At 40.6% G+C, this 18,515-nt stretch overlaps 1 long non-coding RNA gene across 1 annotated transcript in view; it reads left to right on the top strand.

Annotated features, from left to right (window-relative positions):
• Positions 1–18,515, top strand: part of LOC122939696 — a 175,228-nt gene that overhangs the window by 94,941 nt on the left and 61,772 nt on the right. The window contains exon 3 of the long non-coding RNA XR_006390140.1: positions 6,495–6,722. This is a non-coding gene — a long non-coding RNA (uncharacterized LOC122939696). The remainder of the gene's footprint in view (positions 1–6,494; positions 6,723–18,515) is intronic.

The raw sequence follows: 18,515 nt of genomic DNA, 5'->3' as shown, positions 1-18,515 counted from the left end.
TGTGTGAAGGCTTGCTCAGAGAAGACTGTTTTGGCCTCGTTAAGCCAGGAGTCCCTATCTAGGCCTGTGGTTCGAAAACCTGCCATATCCACAAAGAACAAAGATGCAAAAAAAGGAGTAGAGTTGTCCTTTGAAGGTGAGAACGGTGCAAACCGCACCTCTCCCCAAAGTACTGCTTGAAAGCGTAATGGGAAAATCAAAGGGGCAGTAACATTTAAAACATGATTTTTATTGTTACGACTAAAACATATATAGTCCCCTTACAAACAAAAACAGACAGACACAATAGGGTCTGATTTTATTTTATTTTTTATCGCCGCAGTGCTTGTAAAGTGATTGTGCAGTGATCCAAAAAAAAAAAGACCTGATCGGGCAAACACTGCGTTTTGGGTGGAGGGCGAACTAAAGTGACACTTGTGTTCGGATCGGCTATCGGAGGGTGTCCCTAGCCTATCTAACCCTATCTTCAACAAGCAGTAGAATTGTGCCGTAACTGCTGCTGTAGGGTAGCCTAAAGGGGGCCACCCCTATATGAAGTGACTGTAAGATGGCGTGGGTGGGTGGGTGAAATCAGCTGACCCGTCGTCAGCCTAGGCCTACAGGAGCCTATAAATAGCCTAGTACCCACCCATCCTGGCCTCACAGGTGCAAGTAAGTAGCCGTGTAATCAGCCTCTCCTCTCACAAATACAGCCAAATACTAGTATTTTGCTTAACACTTGTGTTCGGATCGGCTATCGGAGGGTGTCCCTAGCGTATCTAACCCTATCTTCAACAAGCAGTAGAATTGTGCCGTAACTGCTGCTGTAGGGTAGCCTAAAGGGGCCAAAAAGCATGGACCGTATTTAGAGTAAATATATACATACCATTACGATGCCCGCTTTGAACGCCGAAAACTCTGCCCGATGAAGGTGCGGAATACACCGTACATAACAGCGACTTCTATATACCTTACCTCTTTGTCACGTGCCGTTGTTTTAGGAGGTAGCTAAAGTTGATGTTTTGAAAGAGCGGTCGGTAGTCAGAAACGATTTACCCCTATGTTGACGATCATATGAACATATTGCAAGAAGGTCTGAACCCGGGAGCTGTGGACTGAAATAACAATGGTGAATGTGATAGAAGACTTAATGAAGTCCAACCATTCGCTAAGGGCCCTGCTCGGACACCAACTATTGCTGGTAGCAAATACTACACCTATACTTATCCCCCAGGCCACTGCTTAAATTATTTCTTATTATTAATATAGGACCCAAAAACTTAGAGGATGGCATATGCCGCTTAACTCTGATAATGGATCGGGACGTAATCGCCTGTAGTCGTGACAGGACCCATTAACCTGTAGTCGTGACAGGATTTCGTAATTGCCTGAAGACGTGACAGGACTTATTAACCTGTAGACGTGACAGGATTTCGTAATTGCCTGAAGACGTGACAGGACTTATTAACCTGTAGACGTGACAGGATTTCGTAATTGCCTGAAGACGTGACAGGACTTATTATCCTGTAGACGTGACAGGATTTCGTAATTGCCTGAAGACGTGACAGGACTTATTAACCTGTAGACGTGACAGGATTTCGTAATTGCCTGAAGACGTGACAGGACTTATTAACCTGTAGACGTGACAGGATTTCGTAATTGCCTGAAGACGTGACAGGACTTATTAACCTGTAGACGTGACAGGATTTCGTAATTGCCTGAAGACGTGACAGGACTTATTAACCTGTAGACGTGACAGGATTTCGTAATCGCCTGTAGTCGTGACAGGACTTATTAACTGCCAGGCGCGAGAGACCCTAATGGCGGGGCCAGGCATCTGCGAGGGAAGAAATGTAACCTGAAGGAAGCAGCTATGTTCATTAGGAGAACGGTATCAGAGCGGTGCACTGACTGCCCCCGAGAAAATACTGAGTAACCATGATGTAGCAATGAAAAGAAAAATGCGGCCTTAAGTGGAAGCCGAAGTGATGTATGAACAGGTGGGTGAACGCAGCTCTGGATGTGAGTAGTGCCTGAAACATGGTATGGGCCCAGCTGTGAGCCTGAAGAGCACTGTATAACGCAGCTGTGAATGCAATCTGAGCTAACAGGGTATCAATGTTATGCAACAGCAACGCATGAACGCAGCTCTAGTGGTGAACAGAGTATAAATTGTAAATGCAGACACATGGACATAGCTATGAAGGTAACGCCCCCACATAATGCTGCAGGCTTTTTTTTTTTTTCCCAGGATGGTCACCACAGCACCACCAAAAAAGAAAAACAAAAAATAAAAACATAAACGTGTATGAACATGAACCTTGAAGCAACGACAATAAGGCAACATAATGCACCTGTACCCCAGCACAGAACCGCTGACACATGTGTGCCCATAACATACAGTTTATAGATAAACCACTCTTACCTATAGGAGCATCAGAACTCAAATGCAGGCGCCTCGACTGATCTGCATGGATCCCCACATGCAGACCCCTGGTATACATACCCCAACTCCTTGCCTGTTTGGCATTAGCTACGGATGTGCCCCTGCATGTTAAAAACACACATTTTTTTTTTTTTAAATAGAGGAAACCTGCGACCATACCTACACCAGGCGCCTGCTAGGCCAACAACTATATGCAATGACCCCCCAACAAGCCCCTGGACAGCCGAGCATTCACTAAACCATAAGCACCCCGCTCTGCTTTGAACCAGAGTACTGCACATCGCATGCCGCCCTGTAGGCACCATGCCATCAAATGCAATACCACAGCATTTTTTTTTTATTTTTTTTTTCCTTACCATTGATATAAAACACAGCGTGCATGACTTGAACCAACTAACAACCCTCATTCAACCGTTTAGCGCCCGACTCTGCTACATCTCAGAGCGCTACATGTCGCGGACCGCAGCGTTGGTCCCGTGCAAACCACTCCGATCCTACCGTGAATACCAGCGCCCTGCTAAGACATTCTGCCATCGCCCAGCCGTAAGGAGCCTCCACACCATGCTGCTGTATCCTAGCGCTGACTCACAGGTAGTGAAATCAGCTGACCCGTCGTCAGCCTAGGCCTACAGGAGCCTATAAATAGCCTAGTACCCACCCATCCTGGCCTCACAGGTGCAAGTAAGTAGCCGTGTAATCAGCCTCTCCTCTCACAAATACAGCCAAATACTAGTATTTTGCTTAACACTAATACTATTATAGATCTGGCTGTGATCAGTTCTGATCACTTACAGATACTATAAAAGTACAAATGCTGATTAGCGATACGCTAATCAGCGAATCAGTGACTGCGGTGGGCTGGTCGCTAAACGATCGCTAACTACCTAACCAAGGGGCCTAAACTATCCTAAAACTATCAGTCAATACCAGTGAAAAAATGAAGTTACAGTTTACACTGATCATTTTTTTCCCTTTCACTAGGTGATTGACAAGGGGTGATCAAGGGGTTAATTGGGGTTATGGAGGGTGATCTGGGGGCTAAGTGTAGTGTTGGGTGTACTCACTGTGAACTGTGCTTCTCTGCTGGAACCAACCGACGAAAAGGACCAGCAGAGGAGCAGAGAAGCCATTTAACACATTATATTTATAAATATAATGTGTTAGATGGCTTCTGATTCTTTTTTTTTTAAACTCATCAGCCTGCCAGTGATGATCATTGGCTGGCAGGCTGATGACGAAATTGTGCTTTAACTTTTGCCGGCCCGTGATGCGCATGCTTGGACCGGCTTTGCCCGAAATCTCGCGTCTCGCGAGATGACGCCCCGGCGCGTCCACTCGGAATAACAGGGCCGCCGCAAAGACGCCATCCTGCGTACGGCGGTCCCGAGGAGGTTAATAAAGGCCCTGTGCTGGCAGTGGATTCATCGAAGCTATGAAGAGGTGCAGGCCTCTCTGTAACTTCAGAGCATCCAGTTGCAGTTGTAAATGTAAGACTGCTTCCAAGCTGTCTTACATTTAGACCATTTTCTTTGCATTAAACAGATATAGAATATGTGAATGATACGGGCCTGCTTGCCTGCCCCCTTCCCTGTCCACGCCATACCCACAATTTTAAACCTGGCGTAAGTGGGGAGAAGTCGCAGATATCGGTGCAACTAACTATAGCATCGCTATCTGCGCCTGAAATATGCCTTATTCAGCATAGTAAATTTCCCCGTAAGCCAGCCCATGTCCCTTTTAATAAAATCTTCAGTGCTATCCACGTGGAGTTTCTGTCCATAAGAGGGCTGCTGATGGAGGGACATGTGATAAAATCACTAAGTGATCTTTCTGGTAAGATGACTCTCTATCAGCAGCCATTTTATGTACAGTGTGTAGACAAAGGGACATACCTCATGAAATATAGAAAATGGCACAAAATATCAACAAGGACTATATTAGTAAGTGCCATATAATCATCTTACAAACACACTGGTCAACAGTAACCAGAAAGTGGTCAACCTCTTTAACCTTCAAAACTTGATATTCACCTCACCCATTTATTAAATACATTTTTGCTAGTGTTCTCTCCCCCAGTACGGTATCATTATTGCCAAATTGGTCTATTGACAATCTATAATGTACAATCTAATGTATATGGGGTGCTACCCAGTCTCCCCCGACAACCTGCATGTCTACTGGGGGGAGATAAAAAAAATTGGGCAAACTGAATTTTATTGTCCAATCCTTTTGTTCTCACAGGAGATAAGCTCCTGCTAGAAATGTCTGACTCATGCGCTGAATGAAATTAACATGTATGTGTATGGTATAGTTGGGAAAGATTACTAGCCATACAAGCATTTGGCTAGCAGTCATTGAACATATATGGTCAGTAGGCCTGTATTAGTCTGCCCTATTGTCAGCCAGTTTATTGGTAACGAGCATTCGAATTAATGTTCATTAGTAGGGTGGCCAGATGTCTGGTTTTAGGCTGGACAGTCCTGTTCCTGGCTCCCTGTCCTTCGTCTGACACAGGGCCTGGATGAACGAAGGGATGTCCTCCCTTTCAGCAGCTCACGCTTAGCAGGATTGCACTGTCTGAACATGAGCTGCAACAACATATTAACTGATTGAGGCTTCTCTCACCACCAATCAGTCCCTGGAGCTGGCAGACAAGGCTCTCTTTGGCTGACTGAGGGAGAGAGAATCACTCCTGGCCCCAGTGCAGCTCACATCAACATCTTAGAGATCTATTTTTTTCTCCCTTCCCTGGCAACTGGGGGCATGGCTTGCAAACTTGGGGGGTGTGACTTGTGTACTTGGGGGTGTGACTTGGAAGTCTCAGGGGTGTGGCTACAGTGTCTGGCTTTTGAGGGTTAAGCAAATGGCCACTCTACTCGTAGCGATTATCTGTCAGTCTAATGCTGCCGCTGATTACCCAATGGATTACTCGTTCATAGGGCAGTTGGAATCTTTCAGCATGCTTAAAAATCTTTGTTTTCTGGCAGCAGATCATGCTGTGTAATCCAGATCTGCTGCCGGCCAACAACTAGACAGCATGGGGACGATCAATGTCAAAATGATCAGTTCTCCCCATGCTGTGGAGGAGATTGATGCATGTAATAGCAATGGTGTCCTCAACTAGTGAGCAGGCAATTGTCGGGAAGGAATGCTTCCTTTCCGACAGTCGCCTTCAGAATAGGGCTGTGCAATACAGCATTTAGCGTGCCCCCTCTGAATATCTATGCTGATCTTCATTGCCGACCTTATGCTCTATCTGCTACCATCCTCTTTGTCTGATATTCTAGTGCTAAATTCTGTTTCCGACCAACAGTAGTTTTCCTCACTGTGGAAACAAGACATGTCTACTGACACCAATTGTGTCAAAGTCTCAGGACCAGCTAAATACATGTGAAAATGTAATGGACAAAGATGGTAGGCAATGGTGCAATAATCAAAGCCAATAAAAAGAATGACACAGAACACACAGGCTGACAAGAAGAGCAGCTTGTGAGGCACCTTCATAATGGTTCCAGTTCAGGTACAGAACTTGGTGGTTACAGTTCAGGTAAAAAACAGAAAGTGGTTGCCTTAGCATTAACTGTTATTAATTGTTTTATGAATTATGCTACATTCACATGACCGTATCTGTATTATGGTCAGCAAATTACAGATGTAGTCTGTGTACATCCCACAATTTACAAGGGCCTTGTTGTAAAAGAATACCTACTCTTGTCTGCAAAATAGAAAAGAATAGAACCTCATTTGTGGCACGGATAACATTTGAGTGCTGTCCGTATTTTCTGTGGTCCCATAGAAATAAATGGGTCTGCATGCTATCTGCAAAAAATGCGGATCGGACATGAATGTAAATACAGTTGTGTGAACATAGCCTTAAAGAATGCTCCAGTTGTGAGAAATTCTCTTTACTTCACTATAATGAGTCCCTATTATGCTCAATCTATATGATTGATTCTCAGTTCCAGGTTTCATCTTCCACCAGTGGGATATTCTTTTTAGAAGGGCTGATTGATGTTCTTGATATGCAGTAGAAAATGCCTTCTTCTCTGTTATTTTCTCTTCTATGCAGAGAACATCTTGTACTTTTTAAAGAGATTCACATAGTAGTGAATGGAGAATCACAGACAGAGGAAGACAGGACCTGACCACACAGCTCTGTTTACATCTTGCTCGGAGCTCTCGGAAGTTAAAGTAACGTTTTTATTGCAATGTGTTTCATCACTGAACCCAAGACTTCTTCATATTTTGAAATCAACAATGTTGGTAATACCTTCTCAAAGCTGGAGGAAGTAAAATGGTAAGTAAGATGCCATCAGGGCTGTTGTGAAGATTACACATTTTATAAAAAGTTTATCTTGATTGAGTTCTGAAGGAGATGAAAATAGAATGGAAAAAAAATAATACAGTAGAAATATCACACAGTGATACAATATAAACAATATTATGTGCCCTTTTGTGCTCCTCAGTTTACCCTAGAGTGTTCCTTTAAAAGAAATTGCTGTAATTACTGACAATCACAAGGTTAAAGGGGTTGTCCAAGTTTAATAAAATCCCCAGCAGCAACTGTGTGATAAAATAACAAAAGTTATGCTTAACACTTTTTTTCCCTGCCACTTCCAGCATCGTGCTCCCATCCTGCTGCATTGATGTCACCTTCCTGGCATTAGTAGTGTATGGCATGTGACTGCTGAGGCCAGATATTTACTGCAGAAGTAGCATGGTGTTTAGGAGATGTCACCACTGCAGCCAGGAAATCAAACACCAATGGACAGGACCAGAGAAAGATGCTGAAAGCAGCAGGTGAGAAGAATGGTAAATCAGACTTTTTTGTTTGTTATTTTATCACTCTCACTTTTGTAACTCTCTGACAGACCCTTTAAGACTGGAGGATAGGCCTGCAGTCTTAATAAAACTCAACCATTGTTTTCAAATGCACTAAACATGGGAAGGAATGTCCACCGTGTGGTTTCCCTCTGGCTTTCCTCCACATGGCTTGTCTAGATTGAGAGGTCTCCCTATGCAAAAGTACGGCAGCATATTTAAAGCATGAAACGGATTGCATCTTCCCTTGACTTTGGACATAAAGGGTTGAAGCACCAAAGTTCAGCAGTAAAGAAAGCTTAAGAAAGAAAAATACATTTTAGGGGTCACAGAAATTGGCCATCATATTCTTATTGGTGAGGCTCTAACTGCCAAGATCCTAACCAATCCTAAGTATTAAGGGGCTGCAAGAGTGGGTTAGTGCTACTGCCTCTCCATTGCTTTTGTCTGCACAGCTTCTCTCCTGATAGCACTGCAACACAGCTCATGTTTCTTGAATGTGTCCATGATGCAGACAGTTCCTATGTAAGTAGAGATAACCATTGCACATATATAATGTGTAAATGTATTCCAAAACAGAAAACAAGAATTGATCCACAAAAGATAAGGAGATAAGACTGATTTGACTGTAGTCTGATGTTTTGCTCTTGGGTACGGATCTTAGCCACAGATTCACTATGGAAAAAGAACAATAAATAACTAGAAAAGCTACAATTTCTGTGGAAATTTTGTGAAGTGTTCTTGTCTCCACCAGTAGTCTACAACTGGAGTGGGTGGAGTAACTGGGTGGAGTGGCTTGAGTAACTGTGGAAAGGTTGGACTGGGTAGAGTAACTTTATGGAGTGGGCAGAGTAACTGTGCGGAGTGTTTGGAGTTCGTAAAGATAGTAAACATTACACTAACCAATTGATTGATCAAATTTAAAAAGTGCACATGGAAAGCTAGATAGAGTGAGAAATGCATTTCAACTTTTATTTATATAGCACATTTAATTGCAATGTTGTTGCCCAAAGTGCTTCACAGTTACATTAACCACCTCCCATCCGCCCATAGACTATAAACGTCCGGGAGGGGGTTCTCTATCTCCTAATAGATGTTTTAAAACGTCCTTTCAGAGATCGCAGCTGCACGCTTATCATACAGCTGCTGATCAGGTTGCCCGCTGTCAGTGACAGCAGGGCAACCCTTAGAGAATGAAGGGACAGTTCCCAGGTGACCCTGCCTTCTAGATCGCCGTAAACACAGCGCTCACCGAGCTATGCGCTTCCTGTTCCGGCCCGGCGGTCATGTGATCGCCGGGACTGGAGAGTGCAGGAGCTGTGTGAGGTCTTTCAGAGACCTCGATCAGCCCTGAACTGAGGCTGTACAGCCTCTCTGGGGGGGTGCATTTCTTCTGTAACTGGGGCTACTATGTCAGCCCCAGTTACAGGAGAAATCAAGAGTGAATTTTTTTTTTTTTTACAAAAATGAGGTAAATGTCCCCCAGAGGTCTTGTATGACCTTATGGGGGACGCAAAGTGTAAAAAAAAAAAAAAAAAAAAAAAAGAGGTTTCACATGTAAAAAAATTCCCCATGTAAGAAAAAAAATAAAACTAATTAAAAATAGAAAAAATAAAATGAAAGACATATTTGGTATTGCCACATCCGTGACGATCGGCTCTATAAATATATCACATGATCGACCCAGTCCGATAAACACCATAAAAAATAAAAAGTGTCAAAAAAAGCAATTTTTGTCACCTTACATCACAAAAAGTGCAACACCAAGTGATCAAAAAGGCGTATGTCCCACAAAATGGTACCAATAAAACCGTCACCTTATCCAGCAAAAAATGAGCCCCTACATAAGAAAATCGTTCAAAAAATAAAAAAACTATAGCTCTCAGAACATGGACACATTAAAACATATTTTTTTGTTTAAAAAATGCTATTATTGTGTAAAACGTAAATAAATAACAAAAAGTATACATATTAGGTATTGCCACATCCGTAACGATCTGCTCTATAAAAATGTCACTTGACCGAACCCCTCAGGTGAACGCTGTAAAAATAAATAAAAACTGTGCTAAAACACCTTGCCCCATAAAGTGTTATAATGAATGATCAAAAAATCATATGTACCCAAAAACAGTACTAATAAAACTGGCACTTTATCCCCTAGTTTCCAAAATGGGGTCATTTCTTGGGAGTTTCTACTGTAAGGGTGCATCAGGGGGGCTTCAAATGGGACATGGCATCTAAAATCCATGTGGCACTCCTCTTCTTCTGCGCCTTGCCGTGTGCTAATACAGCAGTTTATGACCACATGTGGGGTGTTTCTGTAAACCGCAGAATCTGGGTAATAAATATTGAGTTTTGTTTGGCTGTTAACAATCGATGTGTTAAAGAAAAAATTAGATTAAAATGGAAAATCTGCCCAAAAAGTGAAATTTTAAAATTTGATCTCCATTTTCCTTTAATTCTTGTGGAACGCATAAACGGTTAACAAAGTTAACCATCTTCAAACGGTTGTAGTTTAAAAATCCTACAGCGAAGAACTTTATATTGTAAGAATCACAAGACCCATACCTGCATAGTATGTCTCTGAAATATTAAAAATGAAGGCACAGTTGCAGTTTATAAATTGCCTTTCAAGTTTGAGGTGGCTAGAGTGAAGTTTCAATGAATGTCAATGGGCAGCGTGAGTTGCAAATAAATGGTCATATTGTGAAAACTATCAGGATTATGGCAGCAGGGATAGCTGAATCTTTTGATATAAGATTTGTGTAGGTTGGCTTGAAAATGATTTTTCAGCTCACACTCTAGCTTTTATCAGCTCCCACTCTAGTTTTGAACATTCCTCCAGTCATTCCTCTGGGACCAATTTTGCCACAAAAATGCAGATATTTTGTGAACCATTCAGCAAAACGTTCCACAAAATAATAGCACACCACTGTGGGAGGAGTTAGGATGGTAAATTTGGCTATAATAATAAGAATATATATGTGAGATAACAGTAAGTGGTCTTGCCATGCAAGAACACTTAAAAATCTAGTACATGGAAGATAAGGGGAAAGGGCATTAACACAAATCTATACAAGTATGAGTGCCAAAGTAAGTTATACACATATAGGGATGATATAAATATGGTATGAGTAAGCTGAAGTTACCCCACAGACCAGCTGAGCAGGAGAAAAGCGATATCAGATGTAGGAGCTTTGAGGAACAGCATACTTGTGCTGCAGGGCACTGTACATTTGAGTATGCAGTGGTTATCTCTACTTATATTGGGACTTATCAGTCCCATGTAGCCCCTCACCTTTTTGGATGAACAGAGCAGCCCTATATTTTATGTAAGCAGCCAGTAGACAGCAGCATCTCAGGTCAGGAAAAACTTTGAAGAGGTTTGCACCCAACACTGCAGTTCCTTTATTCTCAAGATCATGAGGATTCCATAATCAGAAGTCCACCAACTCCTTCACATGAAAATGCCCTAATACTTCTGCCTCAGCCTTGGGCCTGGTTCTCTGACACAATACAGTTCCTTTTATGAATATAGAAACTTTTTTTTTTCTATCAAGATCAAGGACATAAACTGGCCAAGGAACAATAACATATTACTGCATAGACATATATTTACTTATTGCCATGTTTGGTTGTTGGCTGGGAGTGCATAGATGTTAATTTTGCGTTTCTGTCCTTACAAAGTACAAAGATTGCTATAAGAAAGAAATGTTGGCCAATGTATCAATAGTTACCTCTAAACTACCTCTTATGGCCTTAAAATGTCAAAATATAATAAAGCAGTGATTATATCAAAGGCTGCCAGACCACAAACTAGTATGAATTATATAATCTTATTACACTCTGTGAGATTTAATTTTCTTTTTACGCTATTGTTACATTGTATTGACTGTCCACAGGGTTCATGTTACACTAATAGTAGCAGGGAATGCTTTGGAGCATTAGACTGATAGATAAAACCATTGTAGCAGCAACACACATTGTATTTTGTGTTAAATATAAGTAGATTGGCATTGCACAACTCATGTTGACAACTTCCATTACCCAAAAAAGTTTCTTCTGGATTACATAAATCATCACGGGCTGTGTAGCAACTAGTTGGAATGCTATTAGCTTTAAGATGCAGGACAAGAGCTATTTCTGTATTCTGTATTTCTTTTTTGGTATACAATCAGTTTACAGATTAAGATAAACTAGATTTCAGAAATCTTACCACGTACATAAGTGCTAGTAGAAACTCTGTAATTGGTTATTCTCTGAAGTGAGAGCTTTAAGTTATTATTTTGCTTCTCACAATTTCACATAATCTGTAGGTATTACTGGAGGCTATAATGAGACATTCACGATACTTTTATTAGTACCTGCGGTGTACATTAAATTCACATTATGCACTTACATCAATAAATTAATCTCCCACAACGCAGATTTATCTTACATGTTAAATCAGGCATTACATACCTTTACATTAACAGTCTCTAAAAGAATAAAAACATTATAATTTACTCTGTGGCCAGTTTATACACATAAATTGATACTTTAAGCTGTGATTTATAGAACTGGATCACTCTATTAAAACAGAAAGCATGCAATTCAGGTTTTTAATGAAAAAAAGGTCTCCAGCCTAAAGATCATGCAGGTCATTTTAAAGGGATTTTCCTATAAATAACATTGGAGCTGTGGTGTGTGGAGATGAGCTAATCTCCTGAAATTCATTCTAGTTCTTCACAATCTGATTTGATCGATTTGCCCGTTAGATTTGATTTGTTTCGAAAAAATTCAGTCAGAATCTAAAGTGCTCCACTTTCCTTAAAAACATATGTATCACACTCCTGAGGTCTCCAAGAACTATATCCAGCAGTAGTATGCCTTTTTTGGGGCAGATGCCTGCTGGGATATATATACACTCGGTAGTATTATGAGAAGCAATGGCTTGTTTTCCACAAGCAGTCCAAAAATGATAATCTTTCAGGGCAGAAGTCTGCTGGTGTTTATAGACATAGGGTGTTATCAAAAGAAGCAATGGCTTGTTTTTAATGAGTGGTCCAAAAGTTACTTATTTTCACAGAGTAGCAACAGGTTTGGTGTGTATATATAAATAATATATATATATATATACACACACACACACACACACACACACAGTACAGACCAAAAGTTTGGACACACCTTCTCGTTCAAAGAGTTTTCTTTATTTTCATGACTATGAAAATTGTAGATTCACACTGAAGGCATCAAAACTATGAATTAACACATGTGGAATTATATACATAACAAAAAAGTGTGAAACAACTGAAAATATGTCATATTCTAGGTTCTTCAAAGTAGCCACCTTTTGCTTTGATTACTGCTTTGTACACTCTTGGCATTCTCTTGATGAGCTTCAAGAGGTAGTCACCTGAAATGGTCTTCCAACAGTCTTGAAGGAGTTCCCACAGATGCTTAGCACTTGTTGGCCCTTTTGCCTTCACTCTGCCGTCCAGCTCAACCCCAAACTCGATTGGGTTCAGGTCCGGTGACTGTGAAGGCCAGGTCATCTGGCCCAGCACCCCATCACTCTCCTTCATGGTCAAATAGCCCTTACACAGCCTGGAGGTGTGTTTGGGGTCATTGTCCTGTTGAAAAATAAATGGTCCAACTAAACACAAACCGGATGGAATAGCATGCCGCTGCAAGATGCTGTGGTAGCCATGCTGGTTCAGTATGCCTTCAATTTTGAATAAATCCCCAACAGTGTCACCAGCAAAGCACCCCCACACCATCACACCTCCTCTTCCATGCTTCACGGTGGGAACCAGGCATGTAGAGTCCATCCGTTCACCTTTTCTGTGCCGCACAAAGACACGGTGGTTGGAACCAAAGATCTCAAATTTGGACTCATCAGACCAAAGCACAGATTTCCACTGGTCTAATGTCCATTCCTTGTGTTCTATAGCCCAAACAAGTCTCTTCTGCTTGTTGCCTGTCCTTAGCAGTGGTTTCCTAGCAGATATTCTACCATGAAGGCCTGATTCACACAGTCTCCTCTTAACAGTTGTTCTAGAGATGTGTCTGCTGCTAGAACTTTGTGTGGCATTGACCTGGTCTCTAATCTGAGCTGCTGTTAACCTGCGATTTCTGAGGCTGGTGACTCGGTTGAACTTATCCTCCTCAGCAGAGGTGACTCTTGGTCTTCCTTTCCTGAAGAGGTCCACATGTGAGCCAGTTTCTTTGTAGCGCTTGATGGTTTTTGTGACTGCACTTGGGGACACTTTCAAAGTTTCCCAATTTTTCGGACTGACTGACCTTTATTTCTTAAAGTAATGATGGCCACTCGTTTTTCTTTACTTAGCTGCTTTTTTCTTGCCATAATACAAATTCTAACAGTCTATTCAGTAGGACTATCAGCTGTGTATCCACCTGACTTCTCCACAAGGCAACTGATGGTCCCAACCCCATTTATAAGCAAGAAATCCTACTTATTAAACCTGACAGGGCACACCTGTGAAGTGAAAACCATTTCAGGTGACTACCTCTTGAAGCTCAACAAGAGAATGCCAAGAGTGTGCCAAGCAGTAATCAAAGCAAAAGGTGGCTACTTTGAAGAACCTAGAATATTTGCAGTTGTTTCACACGTTTTTGTTATGTATATAATTCCACATGTGTTAATTCATAGTTTTGATGCCTTCAGTGTGAATCTACAATTTTCATAGTCATGAAAATAAAGAAAACTCTTGGAATGAGAAGGTGTGTCCAAACTTTTGGTCTGTACTGTGTGTGTTTGTATATATATATATTTTTTTTTTATAATTCTGGAAAGTGAATAAGCTATGGCTTTTTGCAAAAGCTGTCTGAAAAATTAAGGTTTCTGATATTGTGAAAGGTAGGGCAAGAGTTCCAAGCAGCAGCATGATAGACAAGGCATGTGCAGGGGTAGTAGTAGTAGCAGCAGCAGTAAAGTATGGAACATGATGCACAATACAGGAAATGTGCAGTGTTGTAGCTGTGGCAATAGTAGCAGGACAGTATGGAATGGAGATTCGTGAATGATGTAATAAATGTTAGGGTGATTCACATCAATAAGAAATTGAATTGTATAGCATTAGCTGCAGCACTTCCAGTCTGCCTGTGCCTGCCTAAGTAACACAATGACACTTGCAGTATCCGAGACCGGGAGCTATCCTCAAATGTTTAATTTTCTATATGTAATGTATTGTATTTTCATGTTCATAACATTTATTCCAGCAGGGGAGGTTATGGTTGGTAATTAGTGTTGAGCAAATTGAAGCATACAAAGTTGAATTGGATTCGAAGTTGAGGAAAAATTTGATTCGCCATGAAGCTGAATTTCCTTTTGCTTTGTGGTAATAAATAGATTTTTACCTAAAATGGTGGCTGAAAATAAAACTCTTATACTCACCTTATCTACTTGATCGCGGATAAGCCAACTGCTCTGTCTTGATTGAAGAAAACCCGCCAAAAGGTCCTGCATCACGCTTGAAGACGTCACCATGTGCAATTGAATTGAATGGACCACCACTCTATTCACATAGGGGCTCAAGGATCACTATTGTCGTGATCACTTGGGGTCCCAGCATTTGGACCCACAGTGGTCACCTGTGTACAAGCGATAAAAGTTGTTTATGGGACAGCATTTTAGTAGCTGAGAGCTGTTAGTTAGATGTGCTAAATTCACTTGTATCGTATGCAAATTGCATACTATGTGCATTTTTAGCAGTGCTTTAGGACAGAATCAATGTATAATTTCTTGCTTCATGTGCATCTTCCCCAGGCGTTTTTCACCAATTTGGAACCACTTGACACATTTTTACTGTGTAAACAGATCACTTTACTATGTAGCACATCCTATTGCTGTATCCAACCAAACCCATGATGCACTTCACCCTCCTAGCACCACGTCTAACAATGCTCAACTATATCTTTCTAACCCAACTAGTTGCATTGACACTCCCCTATCACTAACCATGTTGCTGCTTGCCATGGACATAACATCACAGGAAATAAGAAAAAGCTGCATTAACATGGTCATGTGATCACAGGCCAAATCGGAATATAGAAGCAATAAAGGTAAAATCAATACATTACAAAGTCAAAGCTATCTTCATAAATTACTATTTTAAAAGGTTGATGCAAACTGGAAAACCCCATCTAACCAATGACTACGATTATATATAAAACAGATAATATTGCAGAAATAATTATTCTTAACAGAAAAACTTTTGGATCGTTACTAGGATATTATACAGTAAATTAGACTTTAAAGTAGTCCCTATGGATAGATTCATAGTCATTGGACTATGTTTCTTTTTTTAACTGAGACCCAATTGCCACCTGTGTTCTTATATATTTACGTGTTTGTCAAGGTACAAAAACCCCCATAAACAGTACTGAGGTTTTACAATGGCTCCCTTGATCTTAATAAAGTGCTTTGAAATTCATGAACTTAAAAAGTGACAATTGAAGTCATGTTGAGTCAGAATCCTTCAAAAGGTCAATTGATAACCAATAAAAGCACATATCTTTGAACTCTGCGCTCAGAGTTGTTATTTTTGTTGTTCTTATTCTTCACTTTTTAGGTGCACTCTCTGGGTGACCTGTGTTGCATTTGTTAATTGGTTTATTTAAAGATGCGGCTTAAGACCACATAACATAACACAAGAACACTGTCAGGTGGTTATTTTATTATGCTTCACACCAGCCAGGTGGCGATTGTATTCATAATGCTAACAACAAAGGCAGACTTGCCCCTGCTTGAGGAGAACTTCAGAGAGTTGAGAGGCCAATGAAGTGCTGACATATGCAGCTGTAAATTGTTCCGCCTGAGGCTAGACTATACCCAACATATATTTCAACAATGTGATAAAAATATCACTTAGCATTAAACCCTTAAATCTACCGATATAGTTAAACTCTGGTGTTGGCAAGTGTGATATATCCTCTGTCACATATAATGAAATTACAAACTGACACTGATTTTTGTAAAGTTTTAATGTACTCTGTTGACGCCTATTCTACAGGTTTATAGGGTACTTTATATGGTGGCTTTACTTCATTCTGCTGTACAGCACCTTGTAGTATCCTCACAATTAACAAATAGTATAGGTATTTGAGGGTACTTTTACACATGGATTTTTACTGGTGTTTTTCTGCACCCAGCATCGGACTGGCCCGCCAGAGTATCAGAGGATCCTCTGATAACATAGTGGACTATAAAATTCCAGGAGAAAAAAAATCATTTGGAGCTGCCTTTGGCACCAATAACATTCTTCTAGGGCAGTGATGGCTAACCTTGGCACTCCAGCTGTGGTAAAACTACAACTCCCAAGATGCCCCCCTTGCTTGGCTGCTCTCAGAACTCCTATGCTAGGAGTCGTAGTTTCACCACAGCTGGAGTGCCAAGGTTAGCCATCACTGTTCTAGGGTCTATTTCTTTGAATCAAAACTTAAGAGACATTATTGATCATATGAGGGTTGGTCCCCGAGAATAATTTCCTCTGGTGGATCCAAAGAAACCCAGTCCAACCCTGTCTGCACTTTTTAGTGGCGTGTTCTGGACCTGCATTTTTTTGGGTAAAAATACTAGCTTCAGATGTTAGCTGAAAGTCTATGTGAAATATGAAATGCATGACACACAAGCTTTTTTTTTCTTTTGCTACTAGCATTTTGTTAATTAGGTGACATTTTTTGTCTTTCTTGCTTCTTTTCAGAAACATAGCATGCTGCAGCTCTTGGATTTTTTTCAGGCATTTTGACATCTCTTTAGGGGAAAAACTCCATTAAAAATGATAGCAAACACAAACTACTGTTTGTAAAAAAAAACACCAGAAAAAATTGGCCCAAAAAAAAAAATACAACAACTCTCAAGCACTTTACAAACAAATTCTGTTTGAAGATTTTGTTATCAGTAAAAAAAAAAATTGCAGAAAAAGGGCTCACGAAAAAAAATAAAAAATCAGTTTCCGTATGGAACCATTCATTTCAATGGATCCGTAAAAAAAACTAAGGTACTCCGTATGCCTTCCATTTCCGTATTTCAGTATGTCCTATTATTGTAATCATAACGGACAAGGATAGTACTGTTCTATCAGGGGCCAGCTGTTCCGTTCCGGCAAAAACGGAATGCACACGGACGTCATCCGTATTTTTTGCAGACCGCTAAATACTGAAAAAGTCACACTGTCATGTGCAAAAGGCCTAACCACGTGCATTTTTGGGGCATATGTATTTTTTGTCATGTTTTTCTGTGTCGTTTTTTGCGAAGTGTGTCTTAATACTAGTGTTTTCCTCCTGGCCTTTTTCCCCTATAGAGAAGGTATACCGATTTTTTATTTTATTTGTATTTTATTTATTTTTTTAGAAAAAAAAAAGCCACACATTTACCAGATGTCTCTTTATTTATGTTTACATTACAATTTCAGAGACAGTAATTGGGTATAAAGCTTTCTTGGTCATGTTGCAGCAGTCTTTGTACTGTTCGTTTTCTGTAATAGGTGTGCCTTGCAATTTAAAACTCATCAAATTATCAAATGCTTTTGTTTTTGCCACAATGAAATGTCTGTTAACATCTGGTTTTACAAAAACACAGACTAATACTAAAAACAATGACTACTGTTTCACATAAGAAAACCTAACGTCAAAGTCTAAACTGAACACGAGTCATTTAGAAAGAAGTTTAGTGTTTTTATAGATGCCATTGTGTGGGCGGGAGAAGAACAAGATTTTAGACTGTACTTGTCTCCTATAGTAGACAACACATTTAGATCAGTCATGAAAACCATTGATATCTCAGATGAAAGGCAGCAGTAGAGTTGCTTATTATACACTTCTCACAAAAAGTTAGGGATATTTGGCTTGTCGGTGAAATTTCAGGATAAACCTAAAATATACTCTAACCTTTATATGTGAACTTAATGTGACCCTCCTTAAATTGTTGAGCCATAAATCGACCAATACATTTCCTGGTTCAATCATGCTGTTCAGTCATCCACATCATGCCGTTCACATTTTGACATCATGAGACCAAGACGACAGCTTACAATTGATCAACAGTACCTCACCATTGAGAGGCTTCAAGCAGGATGTTCTCAGACGGAAGTGGCCACTGAGCATAGGGTGTCACAGAGAGTCATCAGCATGTTGCAACAGAAATACAGAGAGACTGAAACAGTCACAGAAAGGCATAAAAATGTATGCCTTTGGCCACATCCCACACTGAACCGGAAGATGAATGCGACATAACTCCAGGCACGTTTAAGGGAGGTGAGAGGCA

Source organism: Bufo gargarizans, chromosome 5 (genome assembly GCF_014858855.1).
Source record: "Bufo gargarizans isolate SCDJY-AF-19 chromosome 5, ASM1485885v1, whole genome shotgun sequence".
Taxonomy (NCBI): domain Eukaryota; kingdom Metazoa; phylum Chordata; class Amphibia; order Anura; family Bufonidae; genus Bufo; species Bufo gargarizans.
This window is presented reverse-complemented; position numbering and strand designations above follow the sequence as displayed.